General features: G+C 44.9%; 3 pseudogenes; 2 read left to right on the top strand and 1 right to left on the bottom strand.

The window, feature by feature from the left end:
- Nucleotides 1-6,397: 6,397 nt before the first annotated feature.
- Nucleotides 6,398-6,887, top strand: LOC147460755 (uncharacterized; annotated as a pseudogene).
- A 3,620-nt stretch (nt 6,888-10,507) lies between these two features.
- Nucleotides 10,508-12,399, bottom strand: LOC147460754 (uncharacterized; annotated as a pseudogene).
- A 9,650-nt stretch (nt 12,400-22,049) lies between these two features.
- On the top strand, nt 22,050-24,030 carry LOC147460753 (uncharacterized; annotated as a pseudogene).
- The last annotated feature ends 464 nt before the right edge of the window (nt 24,031-24,494 follow it).

Genomic DNA, 24,494 nt, shown 5'->3' with positions numbered 1-24,494 from the left:
GACCACTTTCTGCAACTTTAAAGCCCAGCTTATTGTTGTGCCTCCAACCGTGAACACATAGCCAGTAGTGCTCCTTCGAGTATCTTTGTCACCTGCCATATCTGCATCAGCATACCCTTCTAGAAAAATATCAGTTCCTCCAAAATACAAAGCATTTGTTGTTGTCCCTTTTAGATACCTAAGTATCCACTTCACAGCTTGCCAATGCTCTTTACCTGGTTGTCCATGAACCTACTCACAACTCCCACTGCATGTGCAATTTCTGGCCTTGTCCAGACCATAGCATACATTAGAGAACCTACCGCTGCAACATATGGAACTTTAGACATATAGGCTATCTTCTCTTGTGTCTTTGGACACATATCCTTCGTTAGTTTAAAGTGACTAGCCAAAGGTGTAGAAATTGGTTTTGCATTTTGCATTGCAAACCTTTCTAGTACCTTCTTGATGTAATCTTCTTGAGATAGCTTTATTGTCTTCTTCGTCCTGTCCCTTGATATTTTCATACCAAGTATCCTCTTTGGAGCACCTAAATCTTTCATTGAAAAGATTTAGACAGCTCCTCTTTTAGGTCTTTGATGTCCTGCATGTTAGCACTTGCAATCAACATGTCATCAACATACAACATTAGGATGATGAACTTCCCATCTCCCAAACTCTTCATGTAGACGCAGTGATCCGAGTTGCATCTTGTGAATCCATGATCCAGCATCCATCGATCAAACTTCAAGTACCATTGTCTTGATGCTTGCTTTAAACCATACAAGCTCTTCTTTAATCTACAAACTATTTTCTCCTTACCTTTTACTTCATACCCCTTTGGTTAAAGCATGGTGATTTCCTCTTCTAAGTCACCGTGACGGAATGCCGTATTTACATCCATTTGCTCGAGATTTAAATCATGAGCAGCCACAAGGCTTAAGACAAGCCTAATTGAATTCATTTTTACAATAGGAGAAAATATTTCATTGAAGTCAATACCTTTCTTTTGAGAAAACCCTTTTACACAAGCTTAGACTTGTACCTTTTCTTCCCACCTTCTTCTTCCTTCAACTTGTATACCCATTTGTTTTGAAGTGCCCGTTTATCTTTAGGTAACTCAACCAACTCCCATGTGTGGTTGTGATGTAGTGAGTCCATCTCCATTTGCATGCTTTTTGTCCATTCTTTTTTATATTCGTGTTGCATAGCTTCTTCGTATAATTCCGGCTCTCCAGAATCTGAGATCAAGAGATGGTTGAAGGAAGGAACAAACCTTTCTGGAGGTCTACGTGCTCTTGTAGATCTTCGGGGAATAGGTTGAGGCTCCTCATTTGGTTGACGTTGTTGCACATTGTCACCGTTTGCAGTCCTTGAGTCTTTACCGTCCTCAAGTTCCATGTACTCATCACCTGTTTCTTTTGTTTGTTTTCTTTCCAAGTAATCTTTGTACATATTTTGTTCGTTAAAAATTACATTCCTACTCCTTAAGATTTACCATCTTCAGGATTCCATAGGCGATACCCAAAGTCACCTTCTCCATAGACAATGAAGAAACACTTTTTGAGCTTTGCATCTAGCTTTGATCTTAGGCTTCTATCTATGTGCATGAAAGCCTCATACCCAAACACTTTGAGAAATGCATAATTTACAGGTTTACCTGTCCATGCCTCTTCTGGAACTCCCCCATCCAATGCCGTTGAGGGTGACCGGTTGATCAAGTACACAGACGTACTTACAGCTTCCGCCCAAAGCTCAAGCGGTAGGCCTGCATGTAGCCGCATGCTTCGTGCTCGCTCCATGATTGTCCTGTTCATTCTTTTCAAAATCCCATTTTGTTGAGGTGTCCTTGGGGTTGTCTTTTGCCTCCAAATTCCATTGCTAGCACAAAAGATTTCAAAAGCTTGGCTGCAATATTCGCTTCCATTGTCGGATCTGAGGCATCTAACCTTGGTACCTGTTTCATTCTCCACAAAGGCTTTCCACCTTTGAAATATGGAAAATACATCAGACTTATTCTTCATGACATAAATCCATGTTTTTCTAGTCGCATCGTCTATGAATGTTACATACTACAATGAGCCACCAAGTGACGGTGTACTTGCAGGACCCCAAACATCAGAATGAACCAACTTAAGTTTTTTATTTTTTCTTTCATTTGTTGATTTTTGAAATTTTACCCTCTTTTGTTTACCATAAACACAATCTTCACAGAACTCTAAGTCCACTTCTTTCAAACCTGGTAGAATCTTCTTTGTTTGAAGGATTTTCATTCCTTTGGCACTCATATGTCCAAGCCGGTAGTGCCACATCGCACTATCCACTTCTGTAGTTGCTACACAAGCTGAAGGCTGCGTGCTCATAGTACACAAGTAGAGTGTACCGACCTTTTCTCCCTTGGAAACCACCAAAGATCCCTTTGAGATCTTCCACCGTTTGTTTACGAATGCAATGTTGTGACCTTCATCGTCCAATTGTCCTGTAGAGATCAAATTTTTCCGAAGAGAAGGAACATGCCTAACATCTTTAAGCTTCCATTCATTTCCATTAGCAGTTTTGACAGAAACTGTACCTTTGCCGACAATCTCACAAGCTTCATCATCTCCCAAGTATACATACGCAAAATTACCTTTGGTGTAATCTTGGAAATGTTGCTTGTGTGGTGTCGCATGGAATGAAGCCCCGGAATCTACTATCCAAGAATTAGACACATTGTCTAATGAGAGAATTAGAGCATCTTGCTCTACTTTACCTGCCACATTGGCCTCCGATGTTGGCTTGTTGTCTTGAGACTCAGTCTCCTTCTTCTTCTTGGACCAACAATCCTTCTTGACGTGGCCCTTCTTGCCGCAGTTCCAACATTCAAGAACTAACTTTGTGCGTGACTTGCTCTGTCTTGAGCAATCACGACCCTTTTGGTTTTTGAACCTCTCCTTAGGCCTTCCTCTTGTTTCCACTGAGAGTGCAGCACTTGATGATTCTCCTGTGCTTCTCCTTCGTATTTCCTCGCTTAGGAGAACACCCACAACATCATCAAACTTAAGAGTATTTGTGCCAGAGATAGAATTACTTACAGCCATCACAAGGCTGTCCCAACTATCCGGTAGAGATGATAGTATAAGGTGAGCTTGCACTTCGTCATCGAAATTGATTTTCACTGATCGAAGTTGACTTATGTTTGTGTTAAAGTCATTTAGGTGTTCTGCAACTGAACCATTCTCTGCCATCTTTAGATTGAACAAGCGCTTCATAAGAAAGACCTTATTGGATGCCGATGGTTTCTCGTAGAAGTCGTCAAGTGACTTCATCAAGTCCTCCGTGGTCTTCATCTCCGAAACATTGAAGGCCACCATTGACGCCAAGCTTAACCGGATTGTTCCAAGTGCCTTTCGATCAAGGACAATCCATGCTTCATCTGCCATCGTTGCGGGCTTCTTTGCAAGACCGCCTAGTGGCAGATAGAGGTCCTTCTGGTAGAGATAGTCTTCAATCTACATCTTCCAATGTTGGTAGTTTTTGTCGTTGAAATTCTCAATCTTGAGCTTCCCTTCTTCCGCCATAACTCCCACTCAATTCAAGGAATCCTTTCCTTGAGATAATTTAGCTACGAGCGAACCTTGCTCTAATACCAATTGTTAGGAAATAAGACGTAGCTAAATAGATATTTGAGTAGATTACTTGATGGAGAGAGATAGATTTCACACACAAGAGATTATAGAGTAGAGAGAGAGAGAGAGTACACACGATATACGTGGTTCACCCAATGTGGGCTACGTCCACGGGAAAGCAGCCACTCAATGGCTTTAGTACTTCAAAACAAGAAGTAGTTTACAAAGGGATTATACCCTTAATAGAGCTCCCGCCTTGCTTCACTCTCACCACCTCACACTCACCTTGTTGCATCAACTTCACACACTGAAATGTGTGTAGAAATGCCTCCTTTTATAGGCCAAAAGGGCTGCCCTCTCTCATGAGAGGCAGTCATGTGTAGCCGCCCTTGTGTGAATAAGTCCAAATCGGACCCTCCAATCCGCCCATGTGTGGCCGCCCTTGTGTAGACAAATCTGCTTTTGAATTCGGCCACCGGCCCACTGGCCAATGACTTCCAACCACCGGCCATGGGCCATTGACTATCGGCCAGCGGCCAACCGACCTGTCGTTTTCCGACCACTTTCCGGCCGCCATCGGGCCATAATATTCCGGCCCCGAGGCCCCTAAAGTTGCCCTTCAATCTTGGTCGTGAAACTTTTGGCTTCCGATGAGTGATTTTTATTTCCGGCGAGACTGATTTTCCTTCACGCACGATGGCTTCTCCTCATAATGGGGGCCTTACAAATGTGCGTTTTTACCACAGAAAATTACAAGGGGTAAATCAGGCTCCATGCTTAACACAATACAGGGAATAAGGACGACAATGGAAGGGATCTCTTGTCATTGGGATTTGAATGAACTCCCAACCGTTGAGCAACAGTCGGCAGTGGATAGACTCTTCAAACCAGATGCTTGGGCGACAAGGTCCTCTTGATATGTATCAAATTTATAGCACCTCTGATAAGGAGATGGATGGGTGAGACTCTAGTGATAGCCACGAAATGCAAGATTTTATTTCAAAAATGGATCAACAACCATACCTAGATGCTTTTGCATTTACATCGAGTCGTTATTTTGCCTTTGATAGACAAGCATACAGCTTGATAATTGCTTCCATACAAAAAGGGCAAGGACCAACCATAGATTCTCTCAAAGTAGTGGACAAACGGGGCCTCTTGGACTTGAGAAAATGGGGAAGAATCCAAGCATCATTACACATGGTCACTAATGAAGAAGGTGATATGTATATTGTCAATACCACTAGAAAGAGGATTCTATGCATAGAAGATTGGGAAAGGACTATGTTTTCACGCCACACAAGTGAACATCTTGATTGGACCGCAACCAACACAACAATCTCAAAAACATGGTGCACCAACATTAGGATGCATGGTATTTCACTTGAATTTGGAAAGGAGGTCCTTGACCTTTGCTATTGTGGTACAGTTTCAGCTTTGGAGGATGGACATAGGCAGACACGAGATGTGACACAGTGCCTGGCTTTACATCACAGGGGTGAGAGTGCTAGCAAGAGTGACATGTGTATTGAGCAGCACACAGTGGGCTTTGTTGATGTTCAAAAAACATTAGATAATGTAGTTGTCAACCACAAAGCTAGATTGGTTAGACTAAATTGGGCAGTACAAACAGAATGGAAATTTGTGTGCCATCAATGGGGCGACGCACGAAGAAATGGTAGAGGAGCATCGGCGACTCCGCACATCCAAGAAGTGTGGATGTCCCTTCATTGTTTCTGTGGTTTTTCCAAGACATGACACAGAGAAGGTCACCATACGGGTATTTGAGGTCACAAAGGACATGTTCCAGGGTCACAGAGTGACCTATATCACCTTCCTGTGCATCCTATGGTGAATAAGTGATGCATGGAGGATTTGTTTGATGTCGGTACATGTCGCCATGTTGCAAGGATGAGTGTATCTAAAGAAGCCGTCCACATCAACATGGCATCTCTTGTAGAACAAGTATCCTATAGATTCTTCATGATTCCAAAGGAAATTTAGATGATGTCCTACAAATTGCGCGTCGAAGGTAGTGACCTTTCTGTGGTTTTTCTTTTTGTGAACTGAAATGCAGTTGGGTTTACAGTTGATCGGGTTTAGTTTATATGTTGCCTGTCTGGGTTTATACTTACCTATGTTAACCATATTCGTTATTGTAGGAAGGCTTGGAAGTGACGACTGGTCATCAATGTACAGGGAGGCTCTTAAGTTGAAAGAGCAGAACAAGGTGCTACACTGTCAGCCCTACAACCCTGATGCACTTGAGGAGACAGACCAGCCCTTCACTCTAGTTATCCAAGATGATTAGATGCTTCGCATGTGTATGCGTTTCTCAAGAAATAGTTCCTGGGCAATAGACTCAACCTTCAAGACAAATGTATTTGGCATGCCACTGTATGCAGCAGTGGTACCAAATCAGCATAGTGATGTCTGGTTTATGCTATGCACATGTGATGCAGGAACTCGCCAAGAAAAAGTCACCTTGAAGGTTACTTTGAAACTAGTCCTTCAAAGAATGAACAACATCCGCCCAAGGTGTTGGTAATTGATAAGTGCATCACTTTACTACAAGCCATTAAGAAAGTGGTTGATGTCGAAGCCATTTTGCTAGGAAGTGGGTGAAAATGGGAGTATCACCCAAGTTGCATGCATTGTGCTAATATGTTGGTTCCACACAAAGAAGGCTTGGGTGGAGCATTTACTACAACAGGTGCGACCAAAGGCTTGCTTATGTTTCTTTGCCTCTCCATTTTCCATGCTTATGATTGCCTCCCCCTCCTGACGTGTTCTTGCAGGTCCCCAAAGAAATGAAGGACCATGTGCATGGTGCAATGGAGAGTATGATGTAATGCCCGACGGAGGAAGAGTTCAACTCGAAGTACAAACAACTCCTTAGGGAATGCTCGGAGCATGATAACATTCTAAGATACATTAGCAATGGATGGACTGCAAAGACATGCACTTAGCGTCGATTGTGGCCAAAGTTTGGCCGGCTCTTCCCTCATGGGCACATTGACACCATAAACTTTGTGGAGAGACTTTGGCAGTACATAAAGTACACCTTGTTGGATGCACGGATCAATCGATCAGCCTTGGACTTGTTGCATGCCCTTATTGGCGATTCAATCACAGGGATGCGGATGGGTGGTACTGCCATGGAGTTCTTCAGACAGAAACATGAGATCGGTAATGCCTCTATGTTTTTTGTATGCCACGGTCTACCTTTTGCAATTGCCTGGGTTTACATTTGGAGTATTAGTGTCTTTATACTGCAATCTGAGTTTACATTCTGAGTAATTGGGTCTTTATATTTCATTTTGAGTATCTATGTCTTTGGTTTACGTCCTTACGTGGGTTTACACTCTGAGTAGCTGTATCTTTATATTGCATTCTAAGCAATTGTGTCCTTGGTTTAGTTCCTTGATTGGGTTCACACTGTGAGTGACTGTCTTTTTATCCTGCATTCTGGGTAATTGTGTCTTTGGTTTAGGTCAGTAGCTTGGGTTTACATTCTGAGTAACTGTATCTTTATACTGCATGCCGAGTAACTGTGTCCCTGGTTTAGTTCCTTGACTGGGTTTACACTCTGAGTGACTGTATTTTGCATTTTAGGTAATTGTGGCTTTGGTTTATGTCCTTGCTTGGGTTTTACAATATGAGTAACTGAATCTTTATACTACCTTTCCTTTTGCGGTTGACTCAGGTAAACACAACATGTATGGGAATGACAAGGGGCAAACGAAACGCTTGCCGGGTGGAGAACAAATGCTTTGTAGATATGTAAGTGACCCATCAATAGTTGAAGTGATTGAGGAAGCGGCCCTCCTTTTCAAGGTGTTGAGTATGTCATGCCACGAGATCTGGTATCATGTCAGCTTGCAATCCTCTTATTATGATTCTGCAGATTGGGCAAGCATGTGCAAGCACCTATATGGCATGCGACTAGTAGTAAGAGACTTCTTTCCTCATCTTGGCCATATTCTCCCAAACGTTGACACGGCTAGAGAAATGGCGATGGAGAATACACAAGAGGACATTGGCTCCATAACTGAAGGGACCAATGTGCCTCCCAATGACATGGTCATCCAACGGTCCCTTTCGTCGCATATCCTCAACCAATGCATTGAAGATTCATCTTGTGAGGTGCAGGTATAATCATTGATAGGGTAGGTACGATCGGCTTATTCATGTCTTTCAGATGAAAGGGCTCCCAAGGAGATCAAATTGCCACAAAAGGGAAGCATTTCACAAATTCAGCGACATGTGACAACCACCCGACTCAAGCATGTACAACGGAGAGTTGTAAATGATGAGCCAATCACAACGGTGCCCATTCAACCCTCGAGAGTAACGGGAAAGCTTAGGAAGAAACATCAAAGGGGCCGAAAGCGAGTGCGCTTTGCAAAGAGAAATCTAGTGTATTGCCATCATTGTTGCACCAAGACCTTCTTGGTGGATCAAAGTGTGGAGTCATGCCAAGCGATATTGCCACTCCCTTCACGACATGGGGCACGAGTTACACGTGATGCTTTAATTAGTCGGAGAGTAGTCTTGTACGAGGACTCCAACTCTCATGAATGCCTCGTTGCATCAGTGTCGTGTGGCTCACACGAGGACGAAGAGCGTGCTTTTACACTGACCTTGGCCACTGGACATAGCATTGGGAATGTGTGGGCATCAAAGCATCACATTGTACTTTTGTGAAAAACTCTTTCTAGAGTCTCACTCTGTGCTTTTATCTAAATATTGGGATTTAGGGTTTTTGTAAAGTTTTAAACAAACATTGTAAAGTTTTGAAACCAAAAGATGCAATGTTATACGTGTGTGTGTGTGTGTGTGTGTGTGTGTATAGACAAAAAACTTGTTTTTTTGCCTTAACTTTCCCTTTTGTGTGGACAATTGTACATATGCATTGTGTCCTTGGGTTTATATTTTTTGTATTGAAATGTGACCTTGTTTGCTCCTACCCAGGTTTATGTCTAGCCTTCCTAGGCCTAGGTTTATACCCTCGACAAAAATGGGCATGCTTAGGAAGAAGCATCAAAGGGGCAATATATTGTTGGTGGACCAAGAGTGCGGAGTCGTGCCAAACGTGTCAAGCACTATTGAAACTAGCTTCATGACAAGGAGCACAACCTATGTAAATCAGCCCAAGTTTTACTCTGTGCTTCTCTCTAAAAATTAGGTTTCTTGTGTTTAGGTGTTTTGTTCCATCGGACACCTCCAATTTTTTAAAATTGAGAGATGTAAAGTTTCTTCAAGTTTACATGCACCAATGTTTCTGCTAGAACATTCCCTTTCGTGAAGGCATTTCTACATGTGCACAGAGAGAGAGAGAGAGAGAGAGAGAGAGAGAGAGAGAGAGAGAGAGAGAGAGAGAGAGAGAGAGAGAGAGATTTTATACCATATGCAAGTGTAAGCCAAGGCATAAATAGAGTAATGTAAACCCATGCGGTTAAGGGCAATATTAAACCCAAGCATTAGTGGTGGTGGAGAGAGAGAGAGAGAGAGAGAGAGAGAGAGAGAGAGAGAGAGAGACAGAAGAAGAAGAAGAAGAAGAGAGTTCTAACGTCGTAGGAAACTATCCCAAGAGACCTTAAAGATCTAGTTGACAAGGGGGGAGAGAGAGAGAGAGAGAGAGAGAGAGAGAGAGAGAGAGAGAGAGAGAGAGAAATTTAGTGCCAAAGAATTCAAACATGGTCAATTTACCTCTCATTTACCGCCCATGTGTATATTACCAGGTTCTTAGAAAAAAGTTCATCTTGAGTGTTCATAGATGGGCAAGAAAAGGGAGATGCAAGGTGGAGAGCTAGTAGATATGTTTGGTAACATTGGGACATAGGGAAGAATGACATTGCCACAAACATTGTCGAGTTTTCATATAAAAGCTAGCTATATGCCGTCTTGTGAAGGGGGCACAAATAAAACAAAGGTGGGCAATACACATCTTGTCACTCTTGTCAAGCACAACTAAGAAGTATTTAGGCTTGAAATTAATAGAATATTGCCTATCAATCTTAGAGAGAGAGAGAGAGGAGAAGAAGAAAAAGAACTAGTAGAAGAAGAAGAAGAAGAGGGTTTGACGTACACGGACACTATCCCAACCGACCTTAAGGATCTATCCTATGAGGAGTGTTCAACTGAAGACATGTTATTCAAGGAAGAGAGAGAGAGAGAGAGAGAGAGAGAGAGAGAGAGAGAGAGAGAGAGAGAGACTTTGTATACCATGTGCAAAAGTAAACCAAAGCATTGTTAGTCTAGTGTAGACACATGCAAGTTAGGACAAGAGTATCTTCTGGCATTAATTGAGAGAGAGAGAGAGAGAGAGAGTTTATATACCATGTACAAAAGTAAACCAAAGCATTGTTAGCCTAGTGTAAACCCAGGAAAGTTAGGGCAAGAGTATCTTCTGGCATTAATTGAGAGAGAGAGAGAGAGAGAGAGAGAGAGAGAGAGAGAGAGAGAGAGGGGCGGGGGGGGAGAGAGAGACCTTGTATACCACGTGCAAGTGTGCTCCAAGGCATTGTTTAGTATAGCGTAAACCAAAGCAATTCAGAGCAAGACTATCTTTTGGCGTCAACGGCGGAGGGAGTGAGAGGGGGGGGGGGGGGGTTGCATGCCATATGCAAATATAAACTTAGGCATTGCAGGGCATGTGTTAACCCAAGCGAGAGAGAGAGAGAGAGAGAGAGAGAGAGAGAGAGAGAGAGAGAGAGAGAGAGAGAGAGCTTTTACACAAAGCCATTAACAAAAACTCCTTGCTGGTTAGAAGTTTCAACATAGTTAGGTACAACATTGGGGCAAAGACATTATCATTCAAAACATGGCAAAACTCATGTCATCCAAAATTTACATAGCAATAAGTTGAGAGATGTAATACAAAAAAGCTCTATCAATGCATCGGGCCTAAACCGACATCAACAACGCAAGGACAGCTGTGCTGCCCCAGGGGTGCCACCATCTCCACTCAGGTGTGATGTGGAGTCCTCATCCATTGACACCTTCTCGCGTGCCTCGCCTTCCCCATCCCCATCCGTTGATGCATCCTTGCCTTGAGCACCGGTAGCATCCCCTTCATCACTTCCATCCGCATTGTCTCCATCATCCTTGCTATCCTCCCCATCATCCCACCATCATCATTGCTTTTACCACTCTCACCTTTACCACTCTCCCGCCACTATCTCCATCATCCCCACTGCTCTCACTCCCTTGGTCATCATCCCCACTGCCCTCACTCCCTTGCTCACTCCCTTGGTCATCATCAACTTCTTCATCATCCCTGCCATCACCATCACCATCATTGGTATCATCTTCCTCCCCTATCTCTTCATCCTCACTTATAGGACTCAAGCTCCGAACACGCTGCTGCACAGACAGGTCATGTAAACCCGGGCAATGTTAGACAATGTAGACCCCGACATTAATGGTAAACACACACACACACACACACACAGACTCACATGGCGTTCGTAGCCTTGTCGTATCTTCTTCGTTATAGCATTTTTCTTCATCTCTTGCACAACATCAACCTTTCGCATACGAGCCACCATGAAGTCAAGGAGAAAGTCATCTTTGGTGCATCGTACTTTCGTCTTGTTGATACAATCCCAGGCTTCCAAGCCCCTAATGAGGGCCCTTGGTTGAATAGCCTTGCGACTCAACTCGTACTTGCGGTCCACATCTTCAAATCGCTCTATCACACGTGACCTATCTCTTTGTGTAGACTTTGGAATGGGGTTTAAAGAAGCACCTGTCACCCTCCCTCCCACTCTATGTGGAATCTCTACCCTCAGCCCATGTTTCTTTTGAAGGTGGTCCACCATATGTTGCTGCTTGTCCATCCGCATGTTTCTACTTGGGCAAGCCGTATCTGCTCGACACATTCAAACGAGCTTCCCATCAACATAAAGCTCTGCATATGGCTGGGATGACTTCAATGACTCGGTTCTCTACACCTGTATAAAAGAACATACCTGCATAACTTTAGAAATGGTAGGCAACCCTTGTTAACCCAAATATAAACCCGGGCATGCCCAAGACTAAATGTAGACCCAGGTCAGAGAGGGACTCACAGGACTGACGCTCAATGTTTGAGAGGTTGCGGCCTTTGTTCGCTTGGATGTAGACCCTGAAACGGCTCCTTCTACTTCAAGAAGCTTTCTCTTATTGCCTTTGGCTTCTTTTGCGGTGGCAATTACAACATTTCGCTTGGGCTTCTCTTGCAATTGAAGCTTTCCCTTCCCCTTTTCACTCGCCACCTTGGATTGTTTCTCTACCTCACGACCCTTCAAGTGGACAATTGAGGGCTTTTGAACCACATCTGAACCTTTCTCCTTGGGCTTCACAAGAGCCTTCTTTGCTTCGGAACCCTTCATTGGGACCTTCTCCTTGGGCTTCACAAGGGGCCTCTTCACATCGGAACCCTTTGTTTGGACCTTCTCTTTGGGCTTCATTGTCAGCCTCTTCCCATCCCGGCCTTCATCAACCTTCAGGTTTAACCTCTGCCCACAAACAAAACCTTGGGATCAACCCACCTTATAAAGAGAAGCCATGAAATTCACCCTTTTAGCACCACGGACTTGACTGATAAACCCAGCCAATCCCGGCATGGCATGAAAACCTGGGCAAGCCCGATGTGCAAACATGGCCCAACATGTAAACCCATGCAAACCCGAGTTGGAGAAGGTGAAAATACGTGCATCCCTCCCTTTGTCGCCAACTCCACAACAGCGGGATCCTCATGTGGCATTTGAGACCTACCCCCCTCCGAAGGTATGGTTGTCTTCTTGCCCTTCTCAACACACTGCATAAAGAGCAACAGTATGAGCCCACCCGAATGGCCATGATTAGGCGTAAACTTGGACATACCTACATTTTCTTGGAAGTGGCATTGTGCAATACTTGGACCTCTGTCTCCTTCTCAACACCCTACAGTAATCAGAAATAGATTTCAACGAGCACTCCCATGGACATGCCTCTGCGCAAGTGTAAACCCAGACATACCTGGTTTTAAAGCCTGTCCTCACAAAACTTAGATCTTTTTTTGGATTGCACCAAGCTTTGAGCTCACATGTTTCTTTGTTTGTGCAAGAGGTTGCTTCTCACCCTTACCCCCTTGACAGGGAGCTTACTACCTGGGTTCTTTTTCATAGGAGGAGTGGGAGGGGGATCATCCTCCTTCCTTTCCTCAGACACCACCACCTACGTTGTGACCTGCAATATAGTTTGTGCAAGGGTGAGAATCCCATGCCCGCCTCATGCCCTAAACCCAGGCTAATGGAGCAGCACCCTAAACCCTTACCTGTTCACTATTTGGCATGCCTGCCTCCCCTCCTTGTGAGGAAAGGTCCTCCTCCTCCTGGATCGTCACCTGCAAAAAGGGAGCCCATGTCAAAGGCCAAGCCTTAATAGCAACCCCATGCCCGTGAACCCCCTCCCATTACCTATGGTTGGGCTTTGCTTCTCCCACTGCAGGTTCCTCCTTTTGCAGCCTGGGGGGGGGGGGGGGGGGGGGGGGGGGGGCGTGGAATAAGCACCCCGCATGCCACCACCCTTCCCCTTCCTTGTCGTCTTTCCACCTGCCATGCGCAGCCGCACTCGGCCTTCGGCGACAACCTCCCACCCCCTGGCCCTGCCTTGTGCCCTGCTTGCAGGCCCACTTTGAGCAGGGGAGCCCCGAGAAGAGGAGATGAGGAGAAGTGCTGCCGAGTGCCTTAGAGAGCGTCAGAAAGAGAGGCAGAAAGAGAGAGACTAAATGCCGGCCCCACCCCCGAGGGTACGAGGTACTAACTAAGGTACCAACCTCGAGGAGCAAGTAGTCATCCCTTACATCCCCTAATGATGTCCAGACACGTGGATGCGGACCGCCCAACCTCGTCCACCATGGCCTGCCTCGTCACACCTCCATGTCGGCACTTCGCAGCCCCCCGTTGTGCCCGGGTTTACATCCCGCAGCGGGCAACCCCATCCCCCCCACCATGCGGCTCGCCACGCATCCGGTCCAGATTTCCTCGCTCCCAGTGCCCCACTTGCGCACCCTCGATACCATCAAACCAGCTTGTCACCATCCGAGGCAAATCGTCTCGAGGGATAGACCTAAAAACACTAAAGTGTATGTACAATGTTTTGACATCACCGATGCGTCTGAAATGCCCAAAACCTCCGGGAACGACTGGCTACATGCCCCGTTTGGACACCTGGAGAGGCCGTTAGGCCCAAAAAAAACCTTTGGAGGCCTTGTCCTGCACGACGCAAAAATGGGAGGTAGGGCTACCCCCCCTTTTCACACCGTGCAGGACAAGACCTCCAGAGGCTTTTCCCTACACCCCATTTTTGCATCGTGCGGGATAGGGCCTCCAGAGGCTTTTTTTGGGCCTAATGGCGTCTCCGGGTGTCCAAATGGGGCATATAGCCAGTCGAATCTCCCTACCCCTCATTTTCGCGTTGTGCGGGACAAGGCCTCCAGAGGCTTTTTTGGGCCTAATGGCCTCTCCGGATGTCCAAACTGGGCATGTAGCTGGTCGTTCCCGAGGTTTTTGGGCATTTAGGACGCGTCGGTGATGTTAAAAATACCAAGTTATGTACTATGTAAAAGCTAGAATTTTACTTTGAGTCATTAAGAAGAGTTACAACGACATGAAAGAGTAAGTAGTGAGAGTGAAGTCACCCATGTCATTTACATGGAGGTGTTCACCTGCACTTTGGCTTTGTATAACAGAGCCAAAGGGGATGTCGTTTTGGAAAAAGAACCATCGAAGGTATAATGGAGCTAACAACACTAGCAAAGCTAGCATTAGAAGAGCGGAGGGAAAGCTCATGAAGATGAGTAGAGCCAAACAAAAGGTCATGGGTGGGAGAGAGAGAGAGAGAGAGAGAGAGAGAGAGAGAGAGAGAGAGAGAGAGAGAGAGAGAGAGAGAGAGAGAGAGAGAGAGGAGGGAATGAAGTAATTCAAAAGTGAAGAAACAGCTGTTTGCCGGCAAGTCACTTGAATGAGAACAAACTTTGAGGCGTACCACAAAGGAATAGTGTGAAAAGGATATCTTTTTTAATAGCTTATGTACCTAGATATACTTTAATCCCATAAATACGCTTTAAATGCTCAAAGCGTCCAACTTTGGAGCTGTTTTGACCATCAATGGCTCTGCTAATTAGCAAGTTAACCAATTTCTTACACAACCCAATTTGAGTCGTTTTTGGCCCTGATGCCTTCATATCTCCTCTCTCTCTCTCTCTCTCTCTCTCTCTCTCTCTCTCTCTCTCTCTCTCTCTCTCTCTCTCTCTCTCTCTCTCTCTCTCTCTCTCTCTCTCTCTCTCTCTCTCTCTCTCTCCACAAAGGCTTGGAGATGAAGAGCCCAATGAATTAAGCTTGCAAGCAGAGTGCTCCCATGCGCGCGATGGCAAATGAGGACTAGAGTAAGTCCTTGAAAAGTGCAGAGGGAGGTGCAAAATAAAAAGAGCTTGGGAGAAGGGCTCAATATTGTTGGGGAGAGGGACAAGAACAAGGGAGTCGAAATAGGTTGAGATCATCTCTATCTATATTTATTCTATAATGGCAAAGTGATGTTGCTTTACATGTGTCAAAAAATACAAGCTTCGGGCTAAAAATCAAGGAAATTTAAAATCTGAAGTCCAAAAGGATGGTGTGTGCCAATCGGGTGACTTACCTTTTGGGAATATGGGGGCGTGCTCATCTCTTTCTAGCATAGCTATGTAGTGTGTACCTGTGATGATCATTAGCATTTCTTCAAGTGTGGGATCTCAGTAAGTAGAAGAGGGAGTAAACATTTGTGAAATTTATAAGTCTAGAATAGCAGGCCTCTATCACATGAAAAGAGAAGGGGTTGCAATTCTCTTTTGGTACTATAAAAAGGCCACCAAAGTATGTTAGCAGGTATGGTATGTATACAACATGGATTTGAAGGATGAGACAATTTCCAAGTGTTGCAACTCGTTAGCAAGTGCTCTCTCCTCGGCTTCAATGAACACATTGCAGGAGGCTTTAACACTCTCTCTCTCTCTCTCTCTCTCTCTCTCTCTCTCTCTCTCTCTCTCTCTCTCTCTCTCTCTCTCTCTCTCTCTCACACACACACACACACACACACACACAAAGAATATTTTTTAACAAGCGTGCTATCTATGAGGCATTGGATGAAAACACGCATGTGTTTTCACCCCAGTTCCTCTCTTGGATGACATGTGTGGTGAAATGGGACCCCCTCTCACTTCATCTTCATCGTGGAGAGTTACTTCCATGCCATCATGGTTCAACCCTCCTACATTAGATTTTTCACCATGCCTTATTCATCATGTCGTGCTTTGTGTTGCCAAAATATGCCCTTGGCATTGGAAAGAGAGAGAGAGAGAGAGAGAGAGAGAGAGAGAGAGAGAGAGAGAGAGAGAGAGAGAGAGAGAGAGAGAGAGGGGGCCAACTTTCTCAACAAGCTCTTCGTCATTTGTGCTAGCTTTAAAAAAAAACTAATTAAGGTCATATAGGCACAACTTAATCAAGAAAGTTTTTTTCACACCTTGTGAATACCACGTATGTCATCGTAAGAATGAATGAGACCCGTCGAACGCGGATCATGCGAGTTAGTTTCTTTAAAAGTGCTTTGAGAATCTCCCAAGCTTTCATTCAAAAATGTATTTCCTACTAGCCCCTTCAAAACTCTTATGCTAAATAGTGAACTACTGGCTCGATCTTTAATTTATTCATCCTGTGCAGATTCCTCTGTGAATCTCATTCTAAATCTCCCAAGGACTTCACCCTTTAAAAGGGCTAAGCCAGGAATCGATCTCAAACCCTCAAAAGCATGCGGAGAATACTGCTACTAGGCCTAACCACAAAGCACCAGCAACTGGTGTTGCAATTGCTAGCCATTCGTAAATTAAAAAAAAAAACTTGCAAACCCTCTGCCTGCTTCGTCTCCGCCTCAGTCTCCTGCTGCCCCCCCCCCCCCCCCTTTCTCCTCTTTTTCCTTGCGCATCGCCCACCTCTGCCTTGGATACCTGCCGCCCTCGCTTGCGCATCACCCGCCTACTTCGTTCTCAATGCTTCCTCGTCCACTCAATAAGGGGATCTTCCCCGATTCTTGCTAATAAGAGATTAAAAATGATTGGGCCCTCCCTACCTAGCCCCTTCATTTGTTGGCACTACCTTTAGGCAGAAAGGGAGGACCTTTCAAATTTTAAAAGGTATGTTTTATTTTTCTCCCTCTTCAATCTACGAGCTCACACGACCCGCGCCCTGTGGGTCTCGCTCGCTCTTACCAAGGGGTCTGGCTAAGTCTTAACAACTTGGAGCTCTTGGCCCTACTCAATTTGGGCATATCCCACCCTCACTGCATTCCAAGAGACTACATCCTAGAGAGGAAGCTCCTCAAGTACGTTTTGTGCTTTATGAAGTGCACCACATTTCGCATACATGTCGACCAAGGCAATGCCAAACACGACGTTTTCTTTCAACAACCACCCACTAACAATATCATCGTGAATTTTTTTGCCATATTAGTAAGTCACCACAACTCACACACAATCTTGCTCTTCTTCCATCCATTTTACTGAAAATGCATGCTGCTTGTGCATAAGACTCATGTGGGGCACATATGGATGAGAGTACATTACGAAGTGTGACAACATTCTCCATGTTTTGGAACTCGCATTGAAAGGCTCTTGCTAGGAAAGCAAAGTTCAAGGGATTACTCAGTAAGCCAAAGGGAAATCCAAACCTTCGGGCCTTTATTAATAGCCGGTCTTACCTTTATTAATAGCTGGTCTTACCTTGTAGATCGAGACGCACAATAGCATCCCTGATTTGTAGTACGCTTTGTCCTGCGAAAAAGCGATTAAGAGCTAAAAATCTTGTCTCATCTATGTAGAGAGTGGCAAGACCAAAAACTAATTTACCTGGGTTAAGATCACATACACGTAGATAAAAAGGCCCTGTTTCGAGACGTCTCCACGAAGCAGGCAAACAAAAACAAATGAGTGCACCCAATTTTCTGAAGTTGAGCACATCTGTGACCTTGTGACCTCAAACCCACGTCTGCAAGATCCACGACCCACTTATCGGAGAGATGCTTAACCTACTCCTCATTGGTCCCCTCTTATGGGCCTCTTCTTGGATGGTACAATATCTTCTTTGAGCACAGGCTTTTAGTCCAATCGAAAACGGAAAAACTCATCACTTTTGAGTCCCCCTCGTTATGATCTTCCTATCTATGCTTGACTTGCTTAGTGGATTTGTCTAGAGGCACATATGCAAGGGAGCAAGGTTGCAAGTGGAAAACATGCAGACAGCTCTATGTATCAACCTATTGGCTTGGTACAATCTCTTGTGAGCGTAGGCTTTTAGTCCAGTTGGAAACACAAAAACTCATCACTTTTGAGTCCCCTTCATTATGCTCTTCCTGTCTATGGTTGACTTGCTTAGTGGATTTGTCAGTGGATTGGATTTTTTAAAGAGTGCATCATAGTGATTTAACAAAAATAAATAAAAATCCACAAACAACTCCAAAGACAATCATCAAAGAGAAATCTCGCTTACCACAGAAGAGATCACTATTGGAGAATGATATTTCCATTCAGTGTTTGACCACAATCATCTCTTCAACGGCACTCAAATATTTTTAGTCCATTTTTTAGTAAGTGATATTACCTTTCAATCAAACTTATCATATTAAGACTATTTCTTATTAAATATAGCCATGATCGTAAGAAAAGTAGGAAAAGCATTCGCTATCATAGAGTTGGATGTGGGTAGCAGATGCACTACAACGCTACATGTGGCAAAATGACATTGATGTCAACCATAAGCTTGTATAAGGCGATTGCTACCATCAAGGTACACCCATAATGGGTTTATCTTCTTTGGGCTCCTTCTTCATTTAAATTTCCAAGATTTTATGAAATTGTTTAGCATTCAAGTGTATTTTTTAAAGGATATTTCACATTGTTACTAATAAAAAATGCCACAAAATGGGTAAAATGCCCGCTAAAATGCAATCTTGTGTGACCAATCAAGAGATGCTAGCACTGTGCACCCAACGATGCATGCCCAAAGCCTAAAGAGGTGAATATTGCAATGCAACAAGCAATGCTTGCAGAAGATATGATTGATGGCAATATGGATTGCAATGGAGGAACTACGCCTTGGATGGGGGGTAGAGGAGGCTGCCAGCAGAGTGGCAGGCTAAGCACAACCCATAGGTGGATAGGAAAGGTGGCATTTTTGTCGTCTGCAAACCTCAACCAAATGTAGTCTCACCATTCGATGCAACGTAGAGAGTAAGGGCAACTAAGTGCCCTTGAGAAGTCGTCGATGAGGGAAGACTTAGAGATGAAGCCCAACAAAAAGACCGGAGGTGCCAAGTTACCACGGGAAAACTGGTCAGCTACATATGACTGAGTTGCCGCTAGGTATGCCGCTACTGCTTGCAAAGGCCGAAGAAAGGAGCTACCAACTAAGAGGCCAAGTATAGAGAGTGAGGAGCTCCAATAGCCAAGGTGGTGGCAAGGAGTTGTCCCCCTACAGAATTCAAGGCTATGTACAACAACGGGTCATCGAGCTGGCAAGGAGCCAGTCATGGAGCTCGCAGTCGGGCACGGAACTGCAGCAACCATGAGGTTCACAGAGGACAAGGAAGTTGGGAGTTGCCCTTTGTGGTGTTGAATATCTTTCGTGTAGAACTAGAAGAGGGAGAAGGATGTCGATAGTAACGTGATGTAACCAGTTAATTCATCATGTCCTCTTAGAGGCGCCGGAGGCTCTTCAACTTCACGTCACCCGCATGTTGGCCTCCCACTTTCTCACTAACTTGCACTTTTTCCATTTTAATCGCCCCCTCTCCCAAAAGCACACACATATCTAATCCATTGTAAAGTGTACACACACACACACACACACACACACACACACACACACACACACACACACATGATGTGCTGTGCAAGGCTAGAAAAATATGTTTTCCCTAACCATTGAATAACGGCAAAGTTGAAATTCTCCTCGTTTTTAGGAAGCTTTTGTCTGTAATTACACTAAAACTTATCTAAATTTTCCGGTTTTCTTAAAGGCAAGCTCAAAATCTAACCAAGATTTATAATTTCAACCAGTTAAAATACATCGAACCTTGGTTTTTTTCTAGCACTGGTGTTGTGGCGATAGACCGGTCAAAAATCTAGGGAACAATATAGGTGGGTGTGTAGCCAGCCGGCTATCGACGAAAATAGAGACTGGCGAATCTCTCTGCATCACACTAACATCGTTTGTGTGTCTATATACAGACTCTGACAGTGTGTACTTTGGTGTATGTGTGTGTATGAAAGGGTGTGTGTGTAATTGTGTATGTAAGAAAGAGAGTGTACACCGTAGTGTGTTGTAAATAGAGTAGGGAAAGCGAAGAGTCAAGGACTCATGAGGTGTAGAGAGAGAATGAGTTGAGCTTGGCAACTGCGCAATGTTCAGGAAAAATCATTTTTTCAATCATACAAAATTCCTTTTCTTGAATTTGCCAAGAGAAAATTTAAGAAAGTTAGTTTCTTTTTTCGAATTTACTCAAATTCTGTTTGGGAGCAAAATTTCTCCTTTTCCCCTTGCAGTCAATCAACATTTTTGAAATAAGCAAGTGAAAGGGTCACGATGGCTTTCTAAAACAATAAGTGAGGAAATACTAGAGTCAAGGACTCAGGAGGTGTAGAGAGAGAATGAGTTGAGCTTGGCAACTGCGCAATGTTCGGGAAAAATCATTTTTCCAAACATACAAAATTCCTTTTCTTGAATTTGCCAAGAGAAAATTTAAGAAGCTAAATTGTTTTTTTGGATTTTTACTCAAATTCTGTTTGGGAGCAGAATTTCTACTTTTCCCCTTGCAGTCAATCGATGTTTTTGAAATAAGCAAGTGAAAGGGTCACGATGGCTTTCTAAAACAATAAGTGATAAAATCATTACGTTGAGTTTAACTAGAATTATGTAAGGTGAAACATTCTTCAGAAATGTCTCTTTTATGAGCGATTGATCGGTTTTTCTTCCCTTTATCATGGCTATATATATTTGTATGTATGTGTGTGATGTGTGTGTATATATATATAAGTGTGTGTGTGTAGAATTTATTAGAATCATGCAAGGTGAAGCTGCACTTTAGTATTTTAAAAGAATAGAATGCAAGAGAAGTCAAGCCATGTGTTTTAAAACCAAAATAACATTTAAGGTAAGTCTCCATCGTGGCACTGAAAACAATGAAAGTCTCCCTAGCCCAACACAACACTAAGGTTTCTTTTAGAAAGCCAAAAATGGCACGTTAGACACGGATATGGGTGTGCCGGAATGGCTGAGACGCAATTTTCTTGAACACTGCAAGTTGAACTGCGTGTGTGTGTGGGTGTCTTGTGGGGGAGGGGGAGAGAAGAAGAAGAGAGTTTTAACGTCGTAGGAAACTATCCCAAGAGACCTTAAAGATCTAGCCGACAAGGAGTTGAACTCAAGACTTGTTAAGAGAGAGAGAGAGAGAGAGAGAGAGAGAGTTCGTAGATGTGAGAGAAGCCGTTTCATCTCCCGCCTCTTCACCTTCTCTCGTCTGCATCGCTTTCGGATCACGGCACTTTGCTTTTATTGTTGAATTCGGGCTCCTCAATTTTGTATTTCGTGCCACATGGCAATGCCTGAACTCCCACACATCGGGAGTAAATCTAAGGGGAGGGAATTTTGGCTCCCTCCCCCCCCCCCCCCCCCGCCACGCGTCAGAAGCTGCTTCATCCGACAGGTGTCGCCTGCAGCGTCCGGGAAACACAGTGACGCGGGGGGGGGGGGGGGGGGGAGAGAGAGAGAGAGAGAGAGAGAGAGAGAGAGAGAGAGAGAGAGAGAGAGAGAGAGAGAGAGAGAGAGAGAGAGAGAGAGGCGGCGAAGGCTATACTAGTAGATAGATAGTAGCTCTTCTTATCTCTCTCTCACTCCCTCAGGACTATATACACATGCACATTTAAGAAGCTCGTTCATGGGATCGACGGCGCGGAACTGGGGCGCGATCGGCGAGACGATCTGGATCGTCCGCGTGGCGGGGCCGGGCTCGGGGTAGGAGGTAAACCCAGGCGACGAATGGCGGGACGACGTGGCGCCGGGCAGGTGACGTGGCCTCGGGATGTGGGTGAGATGGCGACGGACGATCCACGTCGGCACGAATTATGACAGGGGAGAAATCCGACAGGATCACCCGCCATGATTTTGAAGTGGGGTGTGTCACCTCATCTCACCTCAGGCAGTGAGGGGAGCCTGCAGGTCGTCCCGCCATGTCACCCTGAGTTGCTTTCACTTTGCGCCTTGTAGTACAGCTTGCAAGATGGGCGTTCAACATTGCCACCTCTGTTTTGGGGTTTGAGGGGGTGTTTCAGGGCGGCGCGCAGGTCTGTCTAGGGGGTTTCAAGGGCATCGCGGGCAAGGGGGGAGCTCTGTCCAAGATTGCGCAGAGATGGCGGGCAAGGCTAAGAAGGGAGGGAGGACGGGAATGAGGGGCGCCTACTCTACGCCTCCGCCAAAGAAGCCTACTGGAAGGGCTGGGGAGGGAGCCAAAAATCCGCCTGCGATGAGAGCCACGCGGTCGGGGCCAACACCGGTTGAGGAGGTCAAAGAGGTGGGGGGGGAGCTCCTTCTTGCAGTGTCTCAACCCGAAGTTGTTTCGGAGCCTTTGCCGGTCAAGACTGCTGCTGTGACCGGGGAAAGGAAGAAGAAAGCGGGGAAAGGACCAAACAATGACGATGTTCCTCCATTGGCGGTTGTAGAACCGGAGCCATGCAAGCCTGCTGCTGTTGTGACCAAGGAAGGAAAGAAGGGGGCTTTAAAGGCCCAACATCCAGAACAAGTAAGACAATTCCCGGGTTTACCTGTGAATGTCCGGGTTTATCTGTGGACGTTTGGGTTTATTTGTTCCAACGTGTGCAGGGTTTGAAGATTGCAACGCCTCACGGCCAAGATGCTCCTCTGTCGGCGGATGTACCTCGAGAGGCGTGCCAAGGTGCTGCTTCAAAGAAAGCTCCAAAGGCCCCAAAGGAGATCCAACGCACAAAACAGGTAGGACTCTTCCTGTAGATGCCTGGGTTTATCTGTCATTGCTCGAAGATTTGTGTGGTTTAAGGGAAATTTGTGCCTGCTGTTAAGTGTTCACATGTGCAGGGTTTGAAGAGGGCAACGCCTTTGAAGATTGATGCTCCTCTGTCGACGGATGTACATCGAGATCCGTGCCAAGGTGTTGCTTCAAAGAAGGTTCCAAAGGCCCCAAAGATTGCAACGCCTTTGAAGATTGCAATGCCACCGGGCCAAGATGCTCCTTTGTCGGCGGATGTACCTCGAGAGCAAGGCCAAGGCTCTGTTTTGAAGAAGGCCCCAAAAGGTCCCAAAGGAGGCCCAACCAACAAAACATGTAAGATTTGTGCAGGGTCAAGATGCTCCTCTGTCATCAGATGTACCTCAAGAGCCATGCCAAGATGCTAGTATGAAGAAGGCCCTGGCCCCAAAGGAGATCCAACCAACAAAACAGGTAGGAGAAATGCCTGGGTTTATCTGTCAGTGCCCGAGTTTCGCTAGCTCTTAAGTGCTCCTAGGTGTTTAAGATGTGCAGGGTTTGAATCTGGTTAAAGGATCAGGCGCGTTGAAGGCTCAAAAAAGCGGCTAGTCAAAGGAGGTGAGCGGCACAGCGGGCACCCGACCAGGGGCTCCAAAGGCTCCTAAGGCTGCAAAGGAGGACCAACAAACTAAAATGGTAGGACTGTGCCCAGGTTTATATGTCCGGGTTCAGTGCCCGGGTTTACCTGTCAGTGCCTGGGTATTGTGCAATTTTTTGAAAATTGTGTCAGCTGTAAGGTGTTCACGGGTGGCAATGTGTGCAGGATATAATTGTGCTTGAAGGATCAAGTCCCTTGAGGTTCAAAAGAGTGGTCAAGCAAAGAAGTTGAGTGGCACAGCATGCTCTGAGCCACCCAAGACACATGTATGCAACAAACGGCCCTAGGCAGACTATTGCAATGAAAGTGTGCCTTGCAAGTGTTTTTGGTCCTTGCACCCGGGTTTAGGTCTGAGTGCATTGTCATAGGTGAACAAGAGAAAGGCCAAGGCCGACGTGAAAGAGAAAGAAGGTACGGCGGTCCCCGAGCAACAAAATGTGAAGAGGTTGAAGAGGATGAAAGAGGTGGAAGCCCATGATCCCGTCGAGCGGAAACTTGATGTTGATGAGGTAAGCCCCTCAATTGTTGTGCAAGAAGCCAATGAATTGTCTTTTTTTATCTTATGGTTTTCCTCTTCTTTGATAAAATGGTTAGGTCAAGGTGAAAGGGCACACGGGCAAGGGGCAGTTGGAGAAGGTGCCGGAGGTTAAGATTGTTGTAAAGAGGGATGGTGTGAAGAATAAGGCTAAAAAGCATGTTCTCCACTTGCATCACGTACATTTCTACAACTAAACTATGTTGATAGTCTGTGTGTGTGTGTGTGTGTGTGTGTGTGTTTGAACCTAATTAGTCTAATATTAACATAAAAAATTATTATTGTATAACTTAAATCTAACTATATAGACACTGCAATCTCTATCAAAGTTGAGAAAAACTATACACCTAATAGTTGCACAAGAAATACAATCCTAAGAGGGCATCGAGAATGAGCTGCCACATAAAGAGGTAGCCCATGGTCAATTAAAATAGGTATGGAATTAAGTGTATAAAGCCAAGGTATTGAAAATTATTTTAGGGAAGGTAATGAGTCAAAATTCTCCATCACAAGACAAGAAGTAGTGTCGATAGGTTGAGCAAAACCCAAAACATGTATAAGGTTGATTGAAAGAAAAACAAAAAGCCTATCAAGTTGTACAAAGTAAAAATAGTCCACTCCTTTACCACCATAATAATAAGTTTAAAACTTGCCTTATTCA

Source organism: Adiantum capillus-veneris, chromosome 3 (assembly GCF_014529385.1).
Source record: "Adiantum capillus-veneris isolate H3 chromosome 3, ASM1452938v2, whole genome shotgun sequence".
NCBI classification, from domain to species: Eukaryota; Viridiplantae; Streptophyta; class Polypodiopsida; order Polypodiales; family Pteridaceae; genus Adiantum; species Adiantum capillus-veneris.
Note: the sequence above shows the minus strand (reverse complement) of the source record. Positions and strands in the feature narration are given on the sequence as shown.